This window comes from Acomys russatus, chromosome 2, assembly GCF_903995435.1.
Source record: "Acomys russatus chromosome 2, mAcoRus1.1, whole genome shotgun sequence".
Taxonomy (NCBI): Eukaryota; Metazoa; Chordata; class Mammalia; order Rodentia; family Muridae; genus Acomys; species Acomys russatus.
The window spans coordinates 75976450-75988217 of NC_067138.1; the positions used below are offsets into that span (position 1 = coordinate 75976450).

Consider the following 11768-nt stretch of genomic DNA (forward strand, 5'->3'; position numbering starts at 1 on the left):
AAGAAAGTTGGACTCTGCCTTGTATTCCTCATTCCAGCTCTTGTTGCTACTCTCTAGAGTGTAAAGCAGAAAAAAAAAATGGTAGTTTTTGGAGTCACTATTGTCCCATCTCTTCACAACTAACTCTCCTTCATGAAATCATAATTTTGCCCATGCAGTTTCTTCAGGAACAGGTGATGCAAAGAACACTATATTCTCTGAAACAGAAATACAGTGTGATTTATACAAACCTGTGATTTTACACCTAGCATGCATCAAAATTACCTGGAGGTGTTAAACAGCAGATTCTTCTGAAATGAAACATTACCTTCAGGAGAGAGAGGGAAACTCATGAGATTCAGAAGGAACACAAAGGTCACATGTCTGCATAAACAGAAGGTTATTGAAAAATCCCTCCCCAAATTTATAAAAGGAGTAAACAATTTTAAGCTCCTTTTTTGAGGTGAGTATACAAGACCATGTTTGATCTCCCTGGGAATAGTCTCTCACACAGCAGAAAGCCTTATTGAAACTCAGATTTCTCTGCTCTTGTCCGATGGATTCTGTCTCATTGAGTAAGGAATGGCCCTAGACATCTTTATTTCTAGCAAGTTTCTGGGTGCTGCTGGTGGCCTGGGAAATCACACTTAAAGACCATTCATCTATGGCAGTTGGAAAATGACCCATATTAAAATTTTAATTTGAATGATGCCTCATTTTCCCAAACAAAGCTGATGTATAGCCTGTAGGTGTGAATAGTTTATTGGAAAATGAATTTAAGCATCACTGTGATCATGATCTTCATAAGAAACAGGGAGAAAAGAAGTCATCACTTACCCACCCATCTTCCCTGTGAACTACTGGGGAGATTATTGATATGAATTATGAAAGAACCAGAATTTACTATGTACAAGTACAGACTAATATCCTCATTGCAGAATTATGGAGAGCCAGAGCTTTAGAATTTGCCTGTGATGTTTTCATCCTGGCTTGTGCGTTGACTAAAGACACTCAGAACAGTGCTTGGGCCAGAAATCCAAGGAATATACAGGGCTAATTCTAACTTGCAGAGGACCTAAGAATGGACAAATCAGTTTTGTAGTAATACCACTAGAAAAGATATAACACAGATCTTAGTAGATGAGTTTGACCAAGGTATTTTTTGTTGTTGTTTAAAAGAAACGTGCCTAAGTGAAGGGTTTAGGGTTTATCTTTGGATGTTGTGATATCTAAACACAACACTATTTCTCTTTAGTAGAAATAGCCTTAGGATGAGGACACTACCAATATAAGCAAAGTAGAATGATGGATAAGAAATAACTTGCTTCCTTAATTAAGTTATTGAAACACCAACAAACCACAATTGGAGCTGCAATCTCTTTGGGTTAGTGGTCATGATAGAAAATGAACAGTGTCATTGATTAAGATTGGCTCAATTAAGTTTATCTACCTATGGTTCCTAAAGTTCATAATATGTTGATTTTTCCAAAGAGAAAACAAGTGATACAGACCACTGAAAGTTCCAGAAGCATCTTCTATTAGCTTGGTAGAACTGAGGAGTCATAGAAGCCACACAGTCCCACAGAATAAATATCTTCACCATCATCAGTGTGGAGCTCTTCATTATAGTCAGGTTGAGGAATGCCAACACATTAGCCACTATGAATGTTACCATTAGTTTATTACTGACACCTTGACACCTCCTTCTATTCCCCTTATTCCCGTTCCTTATTTAAAAATATAATTACATCAGCCTATGGAAATGTATCCAAATCTGTAATTGATTGCTGGCTAATTAGTCTAGAAGGTAATTTTTCTGTAGTAGTTAGTTTTGCTAAATATTAATGAGCAATTAGAATTCTATTCTGAAAACAGACGACATTGAGTAGAAGGAGGTAAGAATAAAACAATATTCAAGTAAACATGCTCCTACATTGGGGGTTATTGTGTAGGCTTCTGATTTTTGAAGACTGATATGCAGCAATTTAAATGAACATAAATAAACTTGCTCCAGGGTGACCCTCATAAACATATGAGTCACCTACCAGGAATTAAGACAAACAAATACAATGCTTTAAAGCAGAAGGAAGCAAATGCCAGGCTTTGCCATGACTGAGAAGAAGTCAAAGTGTGACTTTAGCTTGAGACAACTCACAGCACAATGTACTTACAAGCATTTGTCTAGAATTTCATAGTGCAAAATAAGTTTCCCTTAAAAATAATAGTTCCATGGAGAAACAAACTGGAAAATTGTTATCAAACTATCATAAGGCAGTTAGTGATTTATTTGTGTGTGTTGGCTGAAGGTCAGTATTTAATGGTTTAACTCCTTCTCCAGAGTGCTGCTAAAATTCCCTAGCAGGAAACAATTTTTTTGCATTCATCTTTGATTGATTCAACTAGCAATGCTCTCTCTATTTAGTACTCAATGTAACATTTCAAAATGCTAATAAATTTGGTCCATTCTCCTGCTCAAAGGGCGCTCAGGAATTTTTACATTTACATATTTCCTAACATTGCCAATAAACCACTTCTTTAACTACAATGCATTATTCTTCTTCCTTTCATTTTGTACAATATAGCTAGATGTCCCTTTGTGAACTTTGTATTTGCTTAAATATTTTCTCAAAAACTTTTTTATTCCCGTATCTCTTAGAAAGCCCTAGAAATATCCCTTAGAAGAAGCAAGTCACAATTCATATTGATATATCTACTTATGTAATTAGCTATTTAATATGTTTTTTCCTCTTGGAATAAGATTAAAAGAGACTGTAAAAATATGGTGTCTTATCCACTATATCTCAGAGAATAGCATATGAGTGATGCATATGGGACAATTAGTAAATATTTATTTAATGGTTGTGTAAATTGTGAATCCCTGGCAATGGAAAAGGTTTCTTGAATGCAATTTGAATAAGGGGATTTTTTTCTTCCAGCCAAAAGTACTATTTCATAGCATTTATTTTGAGATATGCTTTTCTGAAGTCAATTCCACTCCTCCTAAGTGTGAAAAAAGGAATATATGTTATAACAACATTTCTAGTTCTGACTAGCTGTGTGACCATGGGCAAAGTTATTTCAAGCTTGAGACTCACTTGTGAAGTGATGAGGCTGCAGCAGATAATCTCTACAATCCTTCACAGCATCCAAGTTCTGAAGTTCTAATTATATAGAAGTAGTACCACTTGCACGTTGGTCATGGTAGAAGCTCTTGAAGAGTACATGAGCTCAGACTGACCTCATTTCACTTTAGGGGCACTTTAGTCTAGGGATGGTAGACCTAGGAAGACTGTGTAACATATCCAGCTGACCATGAGCCATTTTATGATATTCTTCCTAGTGTCTTTATAAGGAGAAATGGGGGGTGGCTTTTGATGGATATGTGAAGGACATGATTTTTACCGGTTTGAAATAAGTCCCAGCAGCATTAAATCATAAATCAATGAAGATACTGAGGACAAAGGCTGGTGACAGCTTACAGTCTCTGTTCTTTTTTCTGCTCTGTTACACAGATATAGCAGTGTCTTGGATGGACAGAAAGAGACAAAGGTCATAAAATACACAGGTGCCATGATGATAGAAATATGTCAGAAGACAGAACTAGCATTCAAGTAACTTGACCAGCCTTGAGAAATTAATTTTATCCAAAATGGACAGAAACAAAGTAAGAATAGAATGTCCAGATCTGGGCATGGTAACAACCAACTATAATCCTAACACTCAAGAGTCTAAGTTCGGAGAAATTTGAGTTAAAGACCAACTTGTGATACATACTGAGTCATGTGTGAAAAAGAAAATTAGATAACTACATAGATAAATGAATAGTAAAATAAATATACAAATAAATATGAAAAGAGAAGCTCTTCCAACATTAAAATTAGATAACTTCTAAAATTTTCTCTATTCATATGCCTTGCACATGTGTATTATGATATGTGCATTGTGTAAGTGTTTAGGTAAGCATTTCCGTTAATAGTAGGTCCAAGATAAAATGTCTACCAAGCATAAAAGTTTACTTCAATTTAAAAATTACTTAATAGAAATTAGACATTTCAAGTCCACATAGCTCCATTACATTTATAGGGTTCATACTGAATAAGGAGCATGATTTTGGTGACCATCTTTCTCCCACCCTCTGTAAATAAGGACCACATGCTTATCTGATTTAATCTCTTTGTGATAGAATATTCTTTGTCATATACATGTTTGAGTGACAGTGTGTATGTCTGTTGTAGGATTACAGCTTCTGTGAGAGGGTCATTGAATATTTTTAAATCTATTGAACAACTCTCATCATCTAGTTAACAATTTATTCCCTGGAATCAATGACCAAATACATTCATGAATGCATTTTTGAAATTAAAAATCTTTACTGTTGTATAAATAGATCATGTAGGTTGCTTTCTTTAATCCAATAGGTAAGTAAATGTATCATGAGAAAAGCAAATACCTGTATATCTGATATGTAAACCTTTCAAGATATGGGATAGAATGTTGTGTTTTGCAGTGAATTTACCAACACTGTAGTTGATCAGGCAAAACTAGGCATTTTGAGGACACATTGTAAGGTGCCACTTCAAGGAGAACCCACTGTACAAATTGCATTTTGCCTAGGAAACTGCAAAATCATTTAAAATTTTATTCACTTTATAAATTCTTTCCATAAAGGTGAGTTTTTACTCAACAAAACAACAGATTCTCTGCCACATATATTTGGTCCTTTTTTCGTGCGCTTCGTTCTGCATGTTCTACTAATACACAGTGTCCCTCAGACACTCTGTATAAAAATATAACTATTTTAAAATAAACTCATAGCTTCATTTTGCTTATGACATCTAGTGAAAAAGAAAGAAGACATTTAAAAAAAGCAATTCTGAGACGAATCTCTGCCCCCTCCAATTTTCTGTAAAGCATTATCCTTCCCTATTTTCTCACTACATTCTGCCTAGTACACAGAGGCATTTGACAATCAAGTGAGCCACCAACTGAAAATAGAAGAAAAGTTTACATGTGTAGGTGGATGCACCTGGGCTATCAATGAAGGTACTTCCTTTTTGTACTAATTTCTACAGACCCTCTCAGTAAAAACAGCATATGCCATTATCTGCCTATGAACTCCAGAATATCCATGACATTATATTTTTCTTCTGTACTAGTACTTGTATGAATATATGTGAAACCTATTTTCTCCTGGCAGCACAATTGGAAAGAAAAAAACTGCCTATCTTGAAGTGTTGTTGAAATGGAAGGGAAATATAAAGAATTGAAAAGACCAAAGAAATGAAAAAGACTAGCAGGGAAACATTATTTAAATTCCCATTAAGGCTCTAGGTGGTATAAAGAAATGAGGATGGCCTATCCATCATGGCATTTCAGTTGACATGCTTGTTTACCAACATGAGGCTTCTCTGCTGGCAGAAAGAATTGTATAAAAAACTATATTATGATGTTTCTCTTATCTCTCTTTGGACATCAAATAGTTTCATCCAAATATATTTGGATGATTTAAGAATAATGATTGAAAGAGAAAAATGTAATTTAAATTTCCCCTTGAATATACTTCATTAGTTTCAGAACATCAGAATACTAGAAAATGGACAGCCAGGGTTTTTCCTGCTTTGAAGCCCCTTGAATACTGTTTACAGATATCTTCACTCCAAGATGCTTCCTCAGACTTTATGATGCACCAGTGATTTTTAGAATTTTGTCTTCCTTTTTTTCTTTTGATTTTCTTTCTTTGTACAAAGAGTGTTAGGAATTTCTTTGGTGCAACACTGGGCTCTATGCCACAGAGATAAAGCAGGCCTTTCTAGCTTCAGAAAGTCATTGTTTAGTACATATCAATAATAAAAATCAGAACAGAATTCTAAACTATTCATACATATCACTTATTTAATATTCATTCACAGTGACTAAATAATGAAAGTACAGCAAGGTTCTCATTTTTTTTACATACTTTTCCTGTTTGTGCAGATACTCTATCATAGAATCAGAGTTAGCAAAGCAAAGACAAGATTAAAAACTTACAGAATTTGAACATGTTAGCAAATACCACAACTGGAATCCAGTTCCCACAGTCAATCTTCAGCCTTTTCATAAAAATCTCCATTCTTTTTTGGCTATACATTCCTGTAACTATAAATCACTAACTCTCATAATTGAGTTTTTCCTTGGCCTGTGACATAGGTATCCTTCCATGTTTGGTGAATAACTGAAAAACAATTTGATGACTCCATTAAGTTTGTGGTGGTGCTAATGCAGGACAGAATATTGCACTTGAAAATAGATTTAACTGAGTATATACCATTTAAGTCTTTCTGCTTGTGGGTTAACTCACTCATTATGATCATTTCTAGCTCACTAGCCCAAGGGGCATGTCCCACGAAAGCCTTCACTTACCAGGAAACTGGGACAGAGGGGAAGGCATCATATTGGGACTCTAGATGAGAGAAGCATGGGAGAGTGGCAAAGTAGAAGGATCCAGAGGGTTCTAGAAACCTACAAGTAGAACATTATGATAGGCAGATTTGGGCCCAGGAGTCCCACTCAAACTAAGGCAGCAGCCAAGGACAATACAGGCAGTAAACTTTAAACCCCTCCTCTGATCTAGCCAATGGTCAGAAAAGTCTCCACACTTGAGTGAAGAGTGAGATATGATTTTCTCAAGTACTCTGGTGCCTCACATTTGACCATGTCCCCTGGAGGGGGAGACCTGGTGGCACTCAGAGGAAGAACAGCAGGTTACCTAGAAGAGACTTGATACCCTATGAGCATATACAGGGGGAGGTAATCCTCCTCAGGAACAGTCATAGGGGAGGGGAATAAGGGGAAAAGGGGAGGGAGGAAAGAATGGGAGGATACAAGGGATGGGATAACCATTGAGATATAACAAGAATAAATTAATAGTAAAAAATTTTAAAAAAATTTCAAAACAAAAAAAAAGAAAAGGAAAAAGAAAAAGAAAAAGAAAATAGATTTAACTGAATACCTACTTTGGGATATTCTGTGATTAACCTGAAACCCTGTTTCAGCCTGTGAAAATGAGCTTTAGATTCCAGATTTAGTATCTTTTTCTGATTGAGAGAATCAGCATTTCTGAGGAGAAAGACTTCAGGTACTCAAGAACTCTTGACTAAAAAACTAAATGTACTGAGAAGCCGCCAAAATTCCTCATCAGAACCAACATTAGAAAGAGACTCTAATGAGATGGAAGATGAGAATATGAGTGTAGCTTGAAGAAGAATGAAATTCATTTCAAAGGTAAAACTGCCAAAGCAGGCAATGTTGTAAATGATCTGGCTTTGTATTTATTCTCAGAGATGTGGTTGACAATGAACTTGGGGTTCCTATGATCTGGAAGCATGACAGCAGATATCTCAGCATGACAGAAAGGAGACAGCTCTAGAGTTAGTGTGTACTTCATCTCTTAAATGCCATTTTGATTTTTGATGGAGTATATAATCTTTTGCAACTTAAACTCCCTTCATGATCTGTGTCCTTTGATGTTATGCATGTCCTATGATGTTACCTGAGCACAGTATCTAAGGCAGCATGTATCTAGTAGGTACTTGAGATGGCATCACAAGATCTAGTGTCACCTATAATGTTGGTGAGACACACTTCTCGGAAAATCTGTTGTGACTTTCCAGAGCGTTAACCTATGGGGAAACCCTGTCCAGAATGTCACAGTGTAATTCCATGAGCTGGTACTTCCTCAGGACAGAATAAAAGAAGTAAAAAAGAGCAAGAAAGCGCATTACTGATACACTTGTGTTTACTTCCGCCTTTGAGATAGTATTGATTGCACACAATGCCTTCCCCACCATGATGTGTCAAGCTTTTGAAACTTTGCACCAGAATAAATATTTTTTTCCTCAGATTTTATTTCTGCCAAGTATCTTGTTGCAATTAGGAAGAAAGTACCTAACAGCATTCTGTATTTTTTCCTTCTTTCATTATCCCAGAGACAGGTCCTCTGTGGACCACAGGTGGTAAGAGAAGAAGGGGAAAGAAAGAATCTCCCCCTTGTCCACATCACTTCACGAAAGACAAGTAGTAGGACCACCTTTCCCATTGCACAGAGCTGGCTTACTCACTACTCCTGCAATGAATGGGGCAGATTTTCTGAGTATTGCAGCTGGCTAAGGATGGGATGCGCTCTCCTGCTCTCATGCTTCCAGGGCCAGCTCTCCCATTATACCCAAGTGAGGGGTGGGGCCACAGAGTGGCAGACTGGACTGGTTGTCATCTCAGGCAAGCTTCTTGTCTGGGCCCATGGCACTGTTCTGGTGGTAGACTCAGGCTTGTTCCTAGCCTAACATAACATAGTGGCCCCTTGAGAGAGTTGTCTGTGTAGAGCTCACTCCCACTCAGAGTACGTTGTTCCAGGCAGGGTTCTTCTAGTCTCTAGCTCTCTCTCTCCATCCTGAGAGCCTGGTGGGCCTGCTTTTTTTTTCAGGGAATGCTAGGCTTCTAATCATTCAGATGTTCATAGGTCAGAACATTGAACATAGACATAGCCTCTCTCCCCTCTGCCACTTACTGACACACAAATGACCTAGCAGCCACACCTGTAACACCTCTAGGAGCTGGTTTATTTAGCTATTTTAAATACCAATTGTGAAATAATATTTTTAAAGAGAAAGCATACAATTGTGAGGCTGTAAAGGAGTAGAGGTAATATATAAAATGATTAAACAGTATTTCTCTGAAAAGAAAACATAAGAAATTGCTTATGGCATATAATATAACCTAATAAATGCAATGAGACAGAAAACTAGATGCCGCTTTGTATATGAAAAGCACACAAAAGATTAAGGCTCAGAAAGGACAAATATTCTTCCCAAGTTCAACTGAGTCACCTAAGACCAGATCTTTAACTGAGATATCAGATTTCTTCTCTATAATACCATGCCAAAGCCTAGTGCTTCTTGATTCAAGGCAAAACAAACAAATGATGAATTTGTCTTTCTATCTCATTCAATCTCTTTTTTTAGAAACTTTTAATTAGTTCCCTACTCTGAGTCATTATTACTACTTATAATTAAGTATTAAGAACTATCCCTGTTCACTTCTCCTCACCACCTCTCCTCAAACACTGCACTCTGAGACTTCTCATTTTAATTGTTTTTTTTTCACCAGTGAGTGGTGGTGCTTTCCTAATGACCTCTACTCATTTGAAGACTTTCTTGCTTTAGTGCACAACTTCAATAAAAACAAAGGGAAATTTCACTAGGAATCCCCAAGGGCTTGTTCCTTCCAAGAACAAAACTGGCTCTCTGCTCACTATCTCACTCCCCATGTTAAAGAACCCTCTTTTCTGGAAAGACTACCATAGCCTAATTGTAGAAGGTGTCATTCTCATTGTCCAATCTATCACTTTTTCAGGATATTAACTCCCAGATCCTCCTATGTACAGAGAAGAAGATTCGTATCTGTTGAAAGATGTAATAAATTAAATTAATGTAATAACTGTACTGGTGAATGGAGGGTAAAGGAAAGCTTATGTGCTGCTGAACTTTGACAAGAAATATGAAAAGTCCTTAAGTGAGTCAAGTACTCAAAATGATACTGAAGCTGTGTTTTATAAAGTGTATACATAACACTATTAGAAGCCACCTATAGGATGATGTGTAGCAGAACTGACAACACCAAATATCAATGGTTATATCATACTTGCCACAACTATTGTAATCACTCATGTGTATGCATTATTTTAAGCATCAGTATAATCCTATCACATCCACTTGTTTCCCATTTCCATTTTACTGGTAATGAGAACACAAATGGAAAAGCCAAGACTCTAAACTATGTGGTTAAACTCTAGAGAGTGTTTCCTAAATAAGTTCACCATGGTTCAACTTTAATACAAAGAGTTCAATACTATCATTGAACTTCATCCTAATGAAAGCTGTGAAATAGAGGGAACAACATTCTACATCAGGTTCAATGAACTAATGGTGGTATGAGACCATTCATAGCTATTCACCTTACCCAATGGCACACAAAGGCAGACAGAGGGAATATGCCTGAGCTCATGATCTGAACAGTGATGGAGAAAGAATTATTATTATGGCTATCTGAAAGCCTCTTACATCTTATCAGTGCTGTATACCAGGCTAGATTTGCTGTGTTGTCTGTACAGAAATGTAATGTTTTCAATCTGAGGAAAGATGAAAATGCATTTTTCATAAAATCAGGGTAAGATAATTATTAGATAGATTTGTTCTATAACAATAGAAAAGATACTTTGTACAATGTCCTCCTTGGGTTTCTAGAAACTTTTGTGCAATCTGGGGCAAGAGATCCACAGAAAATTTATTTGAAGCTGGAGCTTATTATCGCAATTATGTATATCGCCTTTCCACTGAGCACAGAAACCAGGAAAATCCTCATCTAGCTCATGAAGTGGATGATTCCTGTTGGCAGTAGCAAGGCTATCATAAGTCTCTTGCTATTCAACAAAACACATATGAGATGCTAAAATAGTTTAATCTTTTTTAACTTTGAAAATGACTAGGATAAATTCACAGGACTATGTTTTAAGTTTGTTTTCACTGATTGAGCAAAACCAAATGCATTTTAAGAAGAAGAAATATCCATTGGTCACAAGACTTAAAATGATAGAACTTAGAGTAAAATCTCAAAGTTGGCTAAGTCATTTAAAGAACATATGGTTTAGGGGAAGATGTCCCTAAATCAAGGAGGCCAAGGCAAGAATAATCAAAACTATTCTGTAATTTGAAGTGTTCCTATCATGTGCAAAGGAATAGGGGCAGTCCAGTGAGTGCTTTGAGCTGAGAGTGAAAGAGCCCATCAGACTCTGAGTCAGATTGACTAAGATCACAAAGTAAAAACAACAACAACAAAAAAAAATGAAGGGCTCACATGCCTAATTATCTCTTTTATGATTGAAAATCTAATTATGTCCATTGGGTAGATCTGGGTAGGGGTTCAAAGTTTACCGCATGTATTGTCCTTGGCTGGTGCCATAGTTTGAGCAGGATCCCTGTGCCCAGATCTGCCCATCATAATGTTCTTCTTGTAGGTTTCTGGGATCCTCTGGGTCCTTCTGTTTCCCTGTTCTCCCATGCTTTTCTCACCTAGAGTCCCAATAAGATGTCCTCCCCTCTGTCCCACTTTCTTGATAAGTGAAGACATTCATGGGACATGCCACTTGGGCTAGTATCCATATATAAATGCGTATATACCATTTAACTCTTTCTGCTCTGGGTTAACTCACTCATTATGATAATTTCTAGTTCAATCCCTTTGTCCACAAATTTCTGGAATTCCTTGTTTTTAATAGTTATGTAGTATTCCATAGTGTAAATGTACCACAGTTTCTTTAACCATTCTTCTTCTGAGGGACACTTAGGCTGTTTCCAGGGAGGCCTGGTGGCACTCAGAGGAAGGATAGCAGGCTACCAAGAAGAGACTTGATACCCTATGAGCATATACAAGGAGAAGAGGTCCCCCTCAGTCACAGTCATAGGGGAAGGGAGTAAGGGTAAAATGGGAGGGAGGGAGGAATGGGAGTATACAAGGGATGGGATAACAATTGAGATGGAATACTAATAAATCAATATAATATATTAATAAAAAATAAAATTTAATTTTGCTTCCTTCTGCTTAATTTTAAAGACTAGTGTATTTCTCTTCAAGGAAAATCTTCAGCGTGCAAGATGATAACAAATCTATAAATCCTACCTGATTGGCAGTTGATCAATTATTAATTTTTCCTTATTATGGACACAAAACAATGACAACAAAACTGGAAAAACAATATT

The 11768-nt window shown here is 36.7% G+C and overlaps 1 non-coding gene across 1 annotated transcript; it reads right to left on the reverse strand.

Annotated features, from left to right (window-relative positions):
* Window positions 1-8439: 8439 nt before the first annotated feature.
* Window positions 8440-8571, reverse strand: LOC127207723 (small nucleolar RNA SNORA17). Its single transcript, XR_007832959.1, has one exon. It is a non-coding gene; the product is annotated as a small nucleolar RNA SNORA17 (small nucleolar RNA).
* Window positions 8572-11768: the final 3197 nt, after the last annotated feature.